General features: G+C 38.8%; 1 non-coding gene across 1 annotated transcript; it reads left to right on the top strand.

Moving 5' to 3' along the window:
• Window positions 1-485: 485 nt before the first annotated feature.
• On the top strand, window positions 486-6,400 carry LOC102075926 (uncharacterized). The gene is made up of 7 exons (XR_002058032.2): window positions 486-578; window positions 1,063-1,098; window positions 1,262-1,303; window positions 2,047-2,100; window positions 3,974-4,116; window positions 4,541-4,605; window positions 6,266-6,400. It is a non-coding gene; the product is annotated as an uncharacterized LOC102075926 (transcript).
• The last annotated feature ends 9,603 nt before the right edge of the window (window positions 6,401-16,003 follow it).

The following is a 16,003-nucleotide window of genomic DNA, read 5'->3' as shown; positions in this document are numbered from 1 at the left end:
AAAATATTCAAAACTTAGGATACATTTGTGTGAACGGACAAACACAAAATCAAATTTTGAAACTTTAAGAACTGTAATTTCAAGGTTGATGTTGATCTGCCTGTTATTTACTGTTTTCCCCAGGTATCACAGCAACCTTGCAGTCAGAGCAGACCAGTACTTTACATAGCCATCTTACAACGGAAACTACACACGAGAAAGGTTTAAAACCTTATTTCCCTCCTTTTTTGAACAATCAGATGTTTAACTATACCTATAAACAGTTTTTTGAGGCTTTTTTTAAAACTTTATAGCAGTCAGACGTGCAACTGTAGATTTAAACAGCTCGTATCACTTGTTTGATGCATGAAAACCTCCAGAGTGTGTGGAAGATTCTACAATTTAGTCTGTGCATCCTGTTTTAAAAAATAATTTAGAATACAATTTAAGGATGCTGTTTTTGATGTCAACCTGTGTTTTCTTTTATTCTCAATGCATTTTAGTAAATGCCCAGCCACCGACAGACAACCCAAGTACAACTTCCATTCCATTTTCACAGGATGTAAACAACAGAGCAACACAAAAAACAAATGAGAAAGGTTAAGAAGCTCATATCTATCTATCTATGTAATTTTCTGATGAAACATGAAAGAGGTGGTTATGCTTTGCATTCTATTTTGACAATCACTATATGTAATGCAAAAAGTACAAATTCCATTCTTTTTTCAACAATTGTAAAAACGATGACAACACAAAGTAAAAAGTACGACAAAGAAAGTTTTGCAAACTCACTTATTTGTTTTAAAAAATCAGTTTTAACAATAAACTGTTTAAAATGGATGTTTAATTTTTCGATGAAGACTGAAAGAGGTTTTACAGTTTCTACTTTCCACAAGATTTTGACCATCAATTTATGTAAATCAACAATATTTATTTGATTTTTACATGTATTATCTTTGGTTTTCAATACAATAAAATTTTAAATCACCTGAGAAGATGATGACAACACGAAGGTATCCAGTGCATTTTAATAAATGTTAAACACCAACACACAACCAAAGTACAATTTCCTTTCTTTTTCAGCAAAGAAGATGACAACACAAAGTACAACACAGAAAGGTTCGGAAACATTTATTTATTTGTTTAGACAGATTTAAGAAACAAATGTTTAGCTGTAGTTGTAATTTTCTGATGAAACATGAAAGAGGTGGTTATGCTTTGCATTCTATTTTGACAATCACTATATGTAATGCAAAAAGTACAAATTCCATTCTTTTCTCAGCAATTGTAAAAATGATGACAACACAAAGTACGACAAAGAAAGGTTTGGAAACTCATTTATTTGTTTTAAAAAATCAGTTTTAACAATCAACTGTTTTAAATAGACATTTAATTTTTCGATGAAGACTGAAAGAGGTTTTACAGTTTCTACTTTCCACAAGATTTTGACCATCAATTTGTCATGATCCTGAGTCCATGACTCAGTGATTTTGTGTTTGGTGTCTTTATTGTTATTATTTTCATTATTATTTGTGGGCTGTTTTGGGATGGTTTGTGTTTTGGGATTTTAGATACTGGGTTTCTGGGTTTGTGCTCCCTCTGTTGGTCCCTGGTGTTAGTGTTCCCCTGTCTCGTCAGGTTAATCAGGTCCAGCTGTGTCTCCCACCTGTGTGTGATTTCCCAGTGTCCCTCTGTGTATTTATAGTGTGTGTTTCCCTCAGTTCCTCGTCGCGTCGTCTGTGTTCATCCTCTGTGTCACCCTGCGTACTCTGCATTTCTCCGTGAATCCCCTGCGCGTTCTCCCTCCTGTCCTCCCTCCATGTTCAGGTTTGCTACTCCTTGGTTTAGTTTCTCCCAGTTTAGTTCATCCTTCGTTCTGTTTTGCCATCCCCACTTTATGTTCAGTATTCTTAATAAACCACCCTCACCTCTGAATAAGTGCTGCATTTGAGTCCTCCTTTCCTCACATCACACGGCTGCTGCCCCGAGCCGTGACACAATTTATGTAAATCAGCAGTATTTATTTGATTTTTACACGTGTTATCTTTGGTTTTCAATACATTTCAGTCAATGTTAATTCACCTGAGAAGATGATGACGACACAAAGTGCAACTCAGAAAGGTTTATAAACTTTTTTTTTAAACAGTCACTTTTAACAATGAAAATTTAAAATATAATTTGACTGAAAGAAGCTTTAAAGCATATGCTTTGTGCAGTTTTGACAATTAATTTATGTAATTTATGTATATTTACTTCATGTTAATGTGTGGTTTCTTTTGGTATCCAATGCATTTTAATAAATGTTAAACACCAACAGACAACCAAAGTACAATTTCTAATCTTTTTTCAGCAAAGATGAAGACAACACAAAGTACAACAGAGAAAGGTTTGGAAACTCACTTGTTTGTTTTAAAAAATCAGCTTTAACAATAAACTGTTTAAAATGGATGTTTAATTTTTCGATGAAGACTGAAAGAGGTTTTACAGTTTCTACTTTCCACAAGATTTTGACCATCAATTTATGTAAATCAACAATATGTATTTGATTTTTACATGTATTATCTTTGGTTTTCAATACAATAAAATTTTAAATCACCTGAGAAGATGATGACAACACGAAGGTATCCAGTGCATTTTAATAAATGTTAAACACCAACACACAACCAAAGTACAATTTCCTTTCTTTTTCAGCAAAGAAGATGACAACACAAAGTACAACAGAGAAAGGTTCGGAAACATTTATTTATTCGTTTAGACAGATTTAAGAAACAAATGTTTAGCTGTAGTTGTAATTTTCTGATGAAACATGAAAGCGGTGGTTATGCTTTGCATTCTATTTTGACAGTCACTATATGTAATGCAAAAAGTACAAATTCCATTCTTTTCTCAGCAATTGTAAAAAATGATGACAACACAAAGTACGACAAAGAAAGGTTTGCAAACTCATTTATTTGTTTTAAAAAAAATCAGTTTTAACAATCAACTGTTTTAAATAGACATTTAATTTTTCGATGAAGACTGAAAGAGGTTTTACAGTTTCTACTTTCCACAAGATTTATACCATCAATTTATGTAAATCAGCAGTATTTATTTGATTTTTACACGTGTTATCTTTGGTTTTCAATACATTTCAGTCAATGTCAATTCACCTGAGAAGATGATGTACACAAAGTGCAACTCAGAAAGGTTTAGAAACTTTTTTTTAAACAGTCACTTTTAACAATGAAAATTTAAAATATAATTTGACTGAAAGAGGCTTTGAAGCATATGCTTTGTGCAGTTTTGACAATTAATTTATGTAATTTATGTATATTTACTTGATGTTAATGTGTGGTTTCTTTTGGTATCCAATGCAATAAATGTTAAACACCAACAGATAAAAAAAACCAAAAAAACAATAAACTTCTGTTTTCTTTTGTAAATGTGAAGAAGATGACAAAATACGACAAAAGAGGATCAGAGACTGATTGAATTATTTATTTACCTTCTAAGATCCAAACTCTTTCATGGCAGCATTTTTAATTTCTCTTTGCTATTAGGACTGATTGTAGTCTGATGAATGTAAAAACAAAGAATTATCTTTTTACTTGATTTTGCTCTACAAGGGCCTGATATCCCCATCTGGGGACATTTGTTTTAAATTTCGATAGAACTGTGTCAGTATAATGTCTTCGTAAGTGGATATCAGGCCCTTGTAGAGCAAAATTTAGTACTATGGTCCAAAATGTTATGTCCACATATGTGGATGGTCCAAGGAAGTTAAAGAATGAGTTAAAGTAATTAATGTTTTACTGTAGTCGTAATTTTTTGATGAAGACTGAAAGAGGATTAAAGGATGACAACACAAAGTACAACTGAGAAAGAGTTTCTCTCATTCTCTCTTTTATTTGTGTGTCTTTGGCACTAAAGACATTTTATTTGAACCACTGTAAGTTACAGGAGACTGCAGTAACATTTATTTTCATCCTGAAACTAAATAAAATTTAACTTTCAGGATATAGCTGTCCTGTAGGATGGCTGAGGGCAGGATCCAACTGTTACTATCAATTAAATGAGAGGAGAAGTTCGCAGGAGAATGAATCAGACTGCCAGAGGAAAGGAGGAAGTCTAATTGTCGTAAATAGTAGAGAAAAACAGGTGGGTGTGTTTATGATTTTAAGACACTTCTCAATTGAAATGTGACCAAATGTTGATTTTTAAATGACTTATATGTTGAGTGTTACTGCATCTGTGCTGTCAACCAGATACAGAATCTTTAGCTACGAAGGAAACAGGTTAGAACAAGCAGCAACTGGTTAATCAAAGGAAGAAAACTTGGAATAGAATTTCAGATATGCTTAAATATGCATACATGATCACTCTAACTATAACAATATATAAAAAAAGAGTTAGTTCAAATTCACAGGAAACAAAGTCAAACTCTAAACATATGTACTGTTTGCATTCTTGCTCTTCATTTCATTAAAGAAATAAATTATTTAACTAATTCCTATGTTTTTAACTGCATAAAATATACATTCTCAAAGTATGGCAACTCTTCCATGTTTTTGTCTATATGTAGAGAATACTTAATGGTGAAACAACTAAGGAAGTTCAGCAGTGTGGGATAAAATGAAAAAAATGCAAGTATGATTTATTTTTCTACCTCAGATGTGAATGACATTTTCTAATGTACTGCACACTAATCTGCCAAAACATTAAAACCACTGACAGGCGTAGTGTGCCAGTCACCGTAGGACACACAGAGTGGTTCCAGCTCCATGACTGATCAAAATCTTGTTTAAAAGGCTCTGTACTGTGTTTAGCACCTTCTGCTTTGTGGTGTGCTGAATAATTTTTAACAACAAAATAGATCCATGATTTAATTAGTCTCTGTTTGTGTTTATGTTTATGTTCATATACTTAAAGCACTTAAATAAAAACTGCTATGATGAGAAAGATGCACGATCTGATATCCTCGTGTTGGTGTTGTTCCCACATCACCATAATAAATGCTGTTGCAGGTTCAACATTGCAAGTGACCAATCACATTGTTGTGATGTCATACTTTTGCGACTTCGGAAAAAAACGCCTTAAACAAAAAATCTACTTATCTTGAGAGAAACCGCCTCTGTCCGCCGATCCCGCAATTTGAAGTCTTTGCATTTCAGGATACTGTTCTTTAATAAACGGTAAGCATTATACATATTGTCCTTGCAACATTGGAATTTCATAAATGAATGAATGGCTTGGCTTGCAAAAGTATGACGTCACAACAATGTGATTGGTCACTTGCAATGTTGAACCTGGAACATTTATTATGATGATGTGGAAACAACACCAACACGAGGAGATCATCCGAGAAAGATAATCTAGTAGGCACTTACATTTTCTGGTAGAGAATTAGATTAAATATGTTGTTTACTTTGTCATTGTTTTTCAGTTTATTTCACACACACGTATCACAGTTTGACCTCGTGACTTTCAGGCCATACTCAGCATAGATGTTCTTGCACACTCTGGTTATGGCGTTCCATATATGCCCTGCCTGTTAGCATCGTGCTCCCTGCTGTTTTGTGCTGGATTCTCAAGGGGGCATCTTCACAGAGCCTGCAACTTAGGCCCTACCCAGTGTGGTAGACCCCAGCTCTATTGATCTTGTGCTTAGAGTTTGTTCCTGAGGTGCCACAATTTGTGCCTCTTTTTTGTCTAGCCACTCGTAGAATTTCTGGATGTCAGCCACTTCTTCTATCTGACCCTGAATTTGATGACAGGTCTGACAGGTGAACTCCAGGAAGTCCTGAAAAGCATGTCCAATAAAAAGGCTCCAGGTCCAGATGGATTCCCAGCAGAATTCTATAAAGACTTCTGCACAATTCTGGCACCAACATTCCACAGAATGTTATAGGAAAATGGCAGACTACCACCAAATATAAATTCTCTCAACATTAGTCTCCTGCTAAAACCAGACAAATACCCCGTATTTCCCACCAGCTATCGTCCAGTCTCATATTTTAACGTTGACATTAAAATAATTTGCAAAGCTCTCTCAAAAAGATTAGTGACGAACAATGTCTAACTTTTAAGATTAGGATTCAAACTTTCCTTTTTGCTAAAGCATATAGTTAGGACCGCATCAGTGACCCTGAATCCTCCCTTAGTTATGCTGCAATAGGTGTAGGCTTCTGGGGGATTCCTATGATGCACTGAGTATTTCTTCTTCAGTCACTTTTTGAACTCACTATGTGTTAATAGACCTCTCTGCATTGAATCATACTTGTTATTAACCTCTGGCTCTCTTCCACAGCATGTCTTTATCCTGTCTTCTTCCCCTCACCCCAACCAGTCACAGCAGATCGCCGCCCTACCCTCAGCCTGGTTCTGCTGGAGGTTTCTTCCTGCTGAAAGGGAATTCTTCCTTCCCAGTCTCAAGAAATTGCTTGCTTACAGTCGCTCATTTCATTATTGGGGTTTTCTGTGTTTTCTTTGTATTATTGTGGGGTCTTTATCTTACAATATAAAGTGCCTGGAGGCAACTGTTGTTGGGATTTGATGCTCTATAAATAAAACCGAACTGAACTGAATTGAACTGGATAGTTTTTGAGGGGGGTCTGTGCTGGCGGGCATAGGTTACTGACCTGGTACACTGCTCCTGGCTGGGTCTGGGGCAGGTTGGGGACTTGGCCTTCTTGGGGCACTCTCTCTGGCTTTGGGTTTTGGCTTTGCCTGAGGGGCTTGGGTCCTGGCTGGTGTGTCACTGGGGTTGTGGGCTGGTACATGGATGGATCTCAGCATCATCATCTAAAATTCATATGAATCTCTGCTACACTTAATGCAACTTAACTCTGACCATGAAACCATGGAAAGGGTTTCATGGTTTTAGCTAGCAACACACTGTGTGAAAAACTGCATACAAACAGTTTGTGTGTTTCCTGATAGAAACATTGAATTGAAATTACCTGCCACTTAAAAAAAAATTACTCCCTTTACGTTCGCTACTGTTTTGTAGCACTGGCTCGATGCTGAAGCACTGCGACCGCTACTTTTTCTGGTGTTGTGCCATAAAACTAAATAAATAAAAACATACTTATTTTTATCAGGGTTGAGAGACGGCTGGAGCCTATCCCAGGTACACCTTACACAGGTCGCCTATCTGTTGCAAGGCTAACACTTTGAAACAGACAACCATTTGAACTCACATTCACACTGGTGGGCAATTTCAAATTAGCAATTAACCTAACCCCATTAACTGCATATCTTTGAACTGTGGGACTAAGCCAGAGTACCAAGAGAGAACCCACGCAAACACAGGGAGAATATGCAAACTCCACACAGAAAGACTTGGGCCTTATGGTGGAACTTAACTCCTCCTTGCTGTGAAGCACTAGCTAACCACTGTTACAGCACTGCTCAGCATTACTCTTCCTCTCTGGAATACCTTTTTATTCACTGCAAACCGTTTTATTCTCCGCGGGAGTTTGCTTCATTCATCATGGCCACTGTTTACATCCCGCCAGATGCGGATGTGCAGGCAGCTCAGTGCGCCCTCGCGGAGCAGATACTGCATATGGAGCAGACATTCCCGGACTCTCTCATTATTGCTCTTGGGGACTTTATCAAAGCCAATCTGAGCCAAGAGCTTCCCAAATACAAGCAGTATATTAAATGCCCGACCAGAGAGGAGAGGACATTGGACCACTGTTACAGCATGATCAGCGGGGCCTATCGCGCGGTGCGACACGTCATGATCCACCTGATCCCCACGTACAGACAGAGGCTGAAGCTCTCCAAACCTGTCGTGAGGACTAAAAAACTGTGGAGCAACGAGGCTGTGGAGGAGCTTCGCACGTGTTTGGAGTCTACAGACTGGGACACAATGAGGGCTACTTCTAACAGCTTGGATGAGTTTACGGACGCTGTCACCTCCTATATCCACTTCTGCGAGTGGATATAACGCACCAGGGTGAGTTATAACAATGACAAACCCTGGTTTACTCCTAAACTCAAAAAGCTGTGGCTGGAAAAGAGAAAGGCGTTCAGAAACGGAGACAGGGACTGCTACAGAGAGGCCAAGTACAGGTTGACTAAAGAAGTGGACATTGCTAAACATCAGCACTCTGAGAAGATGCAGCAGCAGATCTCAGAGAATGACTCGGCCTCTGTGTGGAAAAGTTTTAGGGATATCACCAACTACAAGCCTAAAACCCCCCACTCCACTGATGACTTGCTCTTGGCCAACACCCTCAACGACTTTTACTGCCGTTTTGACGAGCCATCAAGCAGCCTTCACACCTCCACCAGCCCCAACAATTCGAGCCACTTTAGTTGACCATGTCCTTGTCCATTGTATGACTATGAGGGAGGCTGGGCAACCAGTACAGCCAAATTTGAGTCGCTTCCCTGTTGCCTCCATCATCAGAACCTTCAGGGAGGAAAACAGGTAGGTGTACTTGCAGTAAGATTGCTCTGTAAAGTAACTTTTGAGTTGAGTTTCAGTATGTTTCCATTTTTGTCCTGTAAAAAGGATGTTTGACAGTTACAGTAAATGAGTGCTTCTATTTTTGTAGGACACAGAGACGACCACCTGCTGGAGGCAGGTTAAGGCTTTTGCCGGAGGAACAAGAGAGGTAGCTTGGAAACACGGTAATTGGCAATAATGTAATCCGCTTGCAAGAGATTCAAAAGAGAGTGACTGAGGATGATCATGACAATCTTTGAGATTGATGGATGGCCTCTTCCCCATGAAATTATCTTTGTGGATGAGGCAGGTTTTAACCTGACCCAAAGCATGAGAAGTGGGAGGAACATAATTGGCCATCAGGCTATTGTAAATGTCCCTGGTCAGCATGGAGGGAATGTCACTATATGCGCAGCCATCAGCCAACGAGGTGTGCTCCACCGTAGTACTGCTGTGTTTGTTGCATCATATTGCTGTAACTGTTTATATGCTTTATATATTCTGAGGTAAGTTGATCTATAGTGTTACATCATATTCTATAAGGATGTTATGTGTTTGTACTTTCTGCCCAGTTTGACCCATTTAGCAGAAGTCAGCCTGTTTAAGGCTCTGATATCTATTCTGTATGACTTAAAGCAGTTATGACATGGTCTGATTTTCTCACCCAATAAAGGAATATTTCATATATCAGTCTGATCTTCATTCTATCAGAAACAGTTTTCACAGCTCGTACGTTTTCTTTTTACACATATATGTAAGCATTGAGCCAAATTTAGTAATGCCAACATATTAGACGAACAATATTTGTCTCATATATAATACATCTGTATATACACTGTCAGAGATACTTGTCTTTGAGTGAAGATTTAAGGTGATAGGACATATAAATAACTGCAACTTGAATCTTTACTGAAGCTCAGTATTTGACACAGAGTTCAAGCTCACTGCTGAAATAACTAATAATGATTAATATAATAATAACTTTAATATTGGCTATATTCTATTTACATTACCACAGTGAGATGACTTTAGTCTCATGAACAACATTAGCTAATTGTTATTTACTAGCTAATCTTAAAATGTCTGTTCGGTACAGAAATGAAGCCCAACAATCATGTTTTACAGTCCTGTGGTCTCAGCCTCGGATACTCAACTGATCAAATAAAACTTATGTAAAAACAAACAGATGAACAAAATATGTTCTCCTTCATTTCTGTCAAACAATGCTGTATGAAAATTTTCCGGCTAATAGTATCATGGTTGCTAGGCAACCTGAGCAGCGTGTCGGAGGCTAGACCGTCCCAAGCCTCCACTTCCAGACTTCTCGGTCTTCGGAGGACGCGGCCCACGCAGACCGTGAAGGCCTTGTCCTCCAAGGATGCAGACCCTGAATTGGGACACAGCTTTTTTCTCTCTCTGCCCTCTCTCCAGGTCGCACCTTACTCGTGCCCTTATTCTGCACCTGGACCCAGTCAGCAATTAGTCCTCAAACATATGAAAGGTTAGGGGAGAAGTGTGTGGTGGTGTTGTTTTCTTTTTGTCTTTGCACTGCTGTCTAGGTGTGGACTGGTCCTGTGGTGTGACTCTCCTTGCTGCAGTTTGGAGTTTTGAAGCAGTGGGGGGAGTTTGCTTCAAGTGAGTAGCGCAGTAGTACTATTGAGTAGTGTGGGCTTGTGGCCCTCATTGCTGCCACTAGTCAGTAGGTCGGGCCTGTAGGTCGCAGAAGTGGTTTTTTTTTCCTGTTGATGTTCTTCCTTCCATCACCTAAGACACATAAGGCCATGTTTCTTTTGTTAGTGCTCATTAGTAGAGCAGCATTGCTGTTTTTTGTGTTAAAACTGTTTATAATAAACACTTATTATTTACCATACTGCTGTGTTTGGCTTCCTTTTCTCCCTCTCTGTCCTGTTTGCTACTGCTCCTTCACACCTACCCCAAGACCTTATTTATGGGGATGTAACAGTTACTGTGTGTAAGAGTGTCTGAGTCAGTATCCTGCTCAGTGGAAGAACTTCAGTGTCTTTCTCCAGAACATAACACTTAAAATTCTAGATCGGGGTCAAAGATGATTCAGTTGTCTAAGACTGTTTCATTTGTTTACAGCACACACTTTTATGTGAGACTGTGGCACTGTTAAGGTTCAAAATTAAGGAGGGATGCAGGAGGAAATCCAAATAACACACTGATCCGGCCAGGTGGAGTCAAACGATGATTTTTAATGAACACACGCGTGGGAGATATAACACTGTACGCAGACAGCATCAGATCTCACCCCAAAAACGACCCAACAATAGTTTTATAGCATCAAGGTATGTTTACTGACGCCCTCTCTACGTCATTACATGCATCAGTTTCAAAACCACAAATGTTCTGTTGACAACTTTTAACATAGTTTGAAAAGAACATTTTCTCCTCTCCAAGCCAGGTGTTTCCTGTCGCTGTCCTGCCCGCGCTTATCTTCTGGAACATCAAGCTCAGTTCTGCAACAAACTGTCACTCATGCAGGCACAATTTTGCAGTTGCAAGCTTTTACAAACTAGTATTTGAACCTTCACCTACCCCTGAGTCTAACTGCTGTGTAGGTGTATGTATGTGTGTGTCAACCTCTGCTGCACTTTGTTTCACCTCTCACCTCACCAGCTAAACCTTGTAACCTTTCCACCAGACAGAAGGCCAGCACGTACACAACTGAAACTATATGTGTAATATGTTGTTTTAATCAAAAAACCACTACTAAAAGCTTAATAAAAGAATATAAATGAATAAAAGATAATAAAGAATAACCTGGTTATTAACATAGCATCCCCAAACAGCTCCTCAAAGTAACTTACACTTAGATTCTGCTTTAGTTTCACTTTTGCAAAAGCACACTCTGCAAACCTGCAGTTTCCTGTCAAGACTTTTAGGCCCAGATTATATTCCGATGTGAGCCTTTCATATAATGCAATGTAATCTGCCAACAAACATTTAAGAATATAAAAAGCATTCAAAAGCATTTAAGATTATAGCTTCAACTCAACAGTTTAAAGTGGTTCTCACTGGACCTGTAATAAAGGCTAATATGATACCAGTATGTTTGAACATCTGAATGCAATATCAATATTAATTATTAGTGCAATGGTAATCCATCCATCCATCCATCCATTCGCTTCCGCTGATCCTTTCCAGGGTCGCGGGGGGCGCTGGAGCCTATCCCAGCTGTCATAGGGCGAGAGGCGGGGTACACCCTGGACAGGTCACCAGTCTGTCACAGGGCCAACACACAGGGACAGACAACCATTCACACTCACATTCACTCACACATTCACACCTAGTGACAATTTGGATTATCCAATTAACCTAACCCCTCAAACTAGTGCAATGGTAATGATGATTATAAAAAATAGCAGCAAAATATCTTTCTAATCTCTACAGCACACAAAGCTATTTATTATTACTAATATTATTATTATTATCTTTTATTTATCCCAGTGAAAGTCTCATTGAGTTTTTAATGTCATTTTCAAGAGAGATCTGGCAGCAAAAGTCATAAGACAACACATAACAAGTAAGCAACAAATAGAATTTTCCAAACAAATGAGTCCAAACATGTGAAAATATACAACAGCAGATCATTAAGAACAATGTTAACAATGTTAATGTTAAACATCCATAGTGATTAAGAGACTTATTCTTTCGCCCCTTTAAACAGAGATGAGCATTTGGCAGCACTATACAGAGAACAGCCAGTAAAAAAACAGAAAGGTAAACAATGGTAAACAATATCCAACTTTTTTAGCTAGTGGGAAGGTGCATTCAGAAAAAGCAGATCACCATAATGCAATAGAGGTAAAAAGTAGCCTAAATCAAGTGTTTTCTCACTTTAAGTGAGAAACTAGACAGATTTTTTCAAAAAAGTAACTTCGTTTTTTGTTTCAACTTGGACACAAGCCTTTTAATGTGAGTTTTAAATGACACATTCTGATCTATAATGATCACGAGATCTGTCCCTTGATTTTTTTTAAATTATTATTTTAAAGTTAAAAAATGGCAAGGTCTTTTCAAATAAGAAATAAATCATTTAATTATTTCATTAAAGACTCCAGCCCTCCAGTGACCCTGATAAGGTTAAGTGGATTTCATTAATCCTTACAGACAGTGAGTGAGTGTAACTACTCGTAATAGTGCACACTTTTGTGTGTGTGTGGTTGTGTTTGTGGTTAGCTGCTAGTTCTTTCATGCTCATCTCTTGTAATGAGACAAACTGAGTAAGGTTTAGAAGCTCTCTCCCTTTTGTTAACCTGCAATTGTAACAATCACTTGTATAACTGTTTTAAGCAGTTACTGCGTTTGATGACAAGATTTTATTTTCTTTTTTTTAAACTTTTAGTGACCAACGACGACGGATTGAAATACAGATCAACTATGGGTCTAAGAAAGGTTCTTCATTTTATTCTTCACATGCCATTTTGACAGTCAGCCTTTTATATAATATATTAATATGTAATATTTATTTCATGCTGACATGCGTTTTCTTTAGTTTTCAATGCATTTTAGTGATTAATATAAAGTCACCCACAGACAACCCAAGTACAACTTCCATTAGTTTTTCAGAGAACATAAACGCGATGACAACAAAACCCACAACTGAAAAAAGTTTAGAAATTCTCTCACTCTGTTTTTTCTTGACTCTCAAGACATTTTAGTTGAACCATGATAAGTTACAGGAAACTGCAATAAAAGGGTCTCATCAACCTGGAACTAAATATCGATAGTTAATGTTCAGGGTACATCTGTCCTGAAAGATGGCTGTGCGAGAGGAGCAGTGAATGAAACAGCCAAATGAGAGGAGGAAGTGTAATTGTTGTAAATAGAGAGGTGAGTGTGTTTATATTAATCTATAATTAATCTGTATCTCAAAAAACGATTAAGAAGTTTCACCTCAATTTGAAATGTTACCAAATCGTTTTGAATGTTACTGCATCTGGGCTTCAACCAAATAAAAACAAATGTTCAAATGTTAGCACAAGCTGCTAACCACCGGAAGAAAACTCAGAAGAGATTTCCAGATATGCTTAAACATGAAGCTAACTGAAACCAGGTGTTGTGTTAAACACACATTCAAAAATGGCCAGTTACTGTTTATAACACAGTTCTGTAAACTGAAATGTCAGAGACCAAATCCGGTGCCTCATTCAATGAATACAGCTCACCATTAATATTATGACTGTGCATTAAATTTCAGGGAAAACATTGTTGACTAATCAACATTGTGCTTGGAAACACATGCCAGCTGAGCGGAATAAAAGAAAGGTTTAGAAGACATATTACTGTTTTGAGCAAAGAAAGGCTTCTTCAGTATGTGATCATACTGTGGGGGCGGGGGGGGGGTGCATGGAGCTCTGAGACTGTGGTCAGTGTAATGCTTTCTATCTAAACCACAATCAGGCACAACAGCATTTGGCACACCATCAGAGGCTCAATACATCAAGCTTGGTTCACCGAGCAACAGAAAAACAGCTTCAAGATACAAAATGTAGTAAATATTGAACACAAGACTCCTCTCAGCAAAAGACGAAAAGCAAAAAAAAAAAAAAAAAGCAAAAGAAGAAAAGTGTCTGGTAGAGTTCTGGGGTAAAATTGGCTTCATTTTATTAATAAAATAACATCATTAAAATGGTCTTGTCATAGCTCAGAGGCCCGTGACGTGGAATGGACTCAGGTGCAGAACCAAAGACCGGAAGCTCGAAGTGATTTGCGAAAACAAAAACTTTTATTTACACGTGTTCCTAACATAAATATTTAGGACAGAAAACAAGATTAAACTTAGTGCAAAAGCGTGGTGTCTGTGAGGTGCGGGGCTAGGGCGAGCATGGAACAGTCAGGTCACTAAACTGCTGAAACTGGAGTGGGGCTGCTGGAAGCTGTGGCAGACCAGGGCAGTGTTCGCAGGCGGGGATTAGCTGAAGGTGGAGGCGAGGCGAGGTCCAGGCGAGTGCTGAGTCCAATACAGGTATGCAGGGAGGCAGGCAGGTGTGAGTGGCAGTTTGTCTGAAAAGGATTAAGCAGCAGCTGACCGGAATCCAGGAACGAGGCTATGGCAGGTTTTGGAATGATGAGTCCAGGTACCGACTAGGAGACAGGAAGAGAGGGGTAAGTAATGCACACTGAAAAATACACAGGAACATGAGGCTGTGAACTAACTGAGGTTAGCAGACGATCTGGCGAAGACTCATAGTGTGCGCTGCTCCTAAACACTGCCTGAATAATTGCCTGCAGCTGAGGAACGGGGAGGGGCAGGAAGGGCTCCACCCAGAGGAGGAGAGCTGATGCTGAGGAAAGTTACTCAGGCCCGCCCAGACCATGACAGGTCTGCCAATTACTGTTTTTCTTGTTTGAACTGCATAAAACATATAATGCACACGTATGTTTTACATCTTTTTCCATATGTTGAAAACATATTTTATAAACACTGGAAGCAGCTTGTTGTGCAGACTCATTTAAAAAAGATAATATAAAGCCACGCTTCAGTGTGTCCCTGTGTTTGCGTGGATGTGGTGAAAAACACTCGAGTGGCCAGTAAAAGTGGATGTCAAAGATCACATGTATTAAAGGTAATGAGCCCTGCTCTAAACAGCTGTCACAAAATGTTTCGTGAATATGATCTATTCAAGATCATATTCCTTCATTTCAGATGGCTTCTCACCTCGTACTTTATGGCAGTTTTTGGCTGTGGCTGACCTTTGTCCATCTTTTTTAGGGCTCCTCTTGGCCTGTGGGATACCAGGTACATGGAGCTGTCCTGTAAATCTGCTATTCTGCCATATGAGAAGGGGACTCAAGTTTAGAAAGAGAGGAGACATGCACCGTGAAAAAAAAACTCTTTGTGACTACGTGTGGGCAACATGTTTCACTGTTTCAACAAGCAGTTTAAAGACAGGCTTTGTGCCGGCTTGATTTATTCTCTTTGTATTAGTTTACATGTACAGAGAGATTACAAGGAACCTGAAAAGCATGTCTTTGGACTGAGGCAGGAAGCAGGAAACCCACACTAGCAGACGCCACTCAAAACCACCCAAAACAGGAACTCTCTGTCTGAGAAGTAAATGGTAAATGGACTGATTCTTATATAGCGCTTTTCTACTCTCCCGGAGTACTCAAAGCGCTCTATACAACATATCGCATTCACCCAATCACACCCATTCATACAAGCACTTTATCTGTACTTAGTGCTTTTCTAACTACATTCACACACATTCATACTCCGATGGATGCATCGGAGAGCAACTTGGGGTTAGTATCTTGCCCAAGGATACTTGACATGCAGACTGGAGGAGCCAAGGATCAAACCACCAACCTTCCGATTAATAGGTGACCTGCTCTACCTCCTGAGCTACAGCGGTGAGTGATGGTGCTCACCACTGCAGCACCACGCTGCCCTGTTAGTTTCTGTGCTGGTAAAAATAAAGATGAATAAATAGCTCACTCTGACATATTTCCTGTGTCACAAACACTTCTTCTCTCTGCTGCTTCTCTGTACTTACAGTTTGTAGAAGGCAGCGTCTAACAAAGCCATGTTATTATATACATACTGCAGCTGCTGAGTTA

The sequence above is a fragment of the Oreochromis niloticus genome, linkage group LG22 (assembly GCF_001858045.2).
Source record: "Oreochromis niloticus isolate F11D_XX linkage group LG22, O_niloticus_UMD_NMBU, whole genome shotgun sequence".
Lineage (NCBI taxonomy): Eukaryota > Metazoa > Chordata > Actinopteri > Cichliformes > Cichlidae > Oreochromis > Oreochromis niloticus.
Note: the sequence above shows the minus strand (reverse complement) of the source record. Positions and strands in the feature narration are given on the sequence as shown.